Consider the following 266-nt stretch of genomic DNA (forward strand, 5'->3'; position numbering starts at 1 on the left):
AAAAAAACATATATACACACACATCTATAAAAACCAGCCTTCAACACCGAAGTACATGAGGAGATTTCAATCATGGATAGAAAAATCAACAGTAAAATTAAAATAAAAAAAAGGCAGAAAAATCAGAGCATTCAGTAGGTGCACTTTTAAAAGATCTTAAGACAACTGTTCCCTTACTAAATAATTGTGAATGCATTTAGTACTTTACAACCAGTTATGTAAGCCCTCAAAGTATATTATTCACATATTTTCAGATACATCCCCCC

General features: G+C 31.2%; 1 protein-coding gene across 1 annotated transcript in view; it reads right to left on the bottom strand.

Moving 5' to 3' along the window:
- Positions 1-218: 218 nt before the first annotated feature.
- Positions 219-266, bottom strand: part of CAMKMT (calmodulin-lysine N-methyltransferase) — a 66,541-nt gene continuing 66,493 nt past the window's right edge. Inside the window, exon 9 of the mRNA XM_008945928.1 lies at positions 219-266. This exon is cut by the window's right edge and continues 422 nt beyond it. The gene's annotated coding sequence lies outside the window, so the exon portion shown is untranslated.

Source organism: Merops nubicus, unplaced genomic scaffold (genome assembly GCF_000691845.1).
Source record: "Merops nubicus isolate BGI_N331 unplaced genomic scaffold, ASM69184v1 scaffold4698, whole genome shotgun sequence".
Lineage (NCBI taxonomy): Eukaryota > Metazoa > Chordata > Aves > Coraciiformes > Meropidae > Merops > Merops nubicus.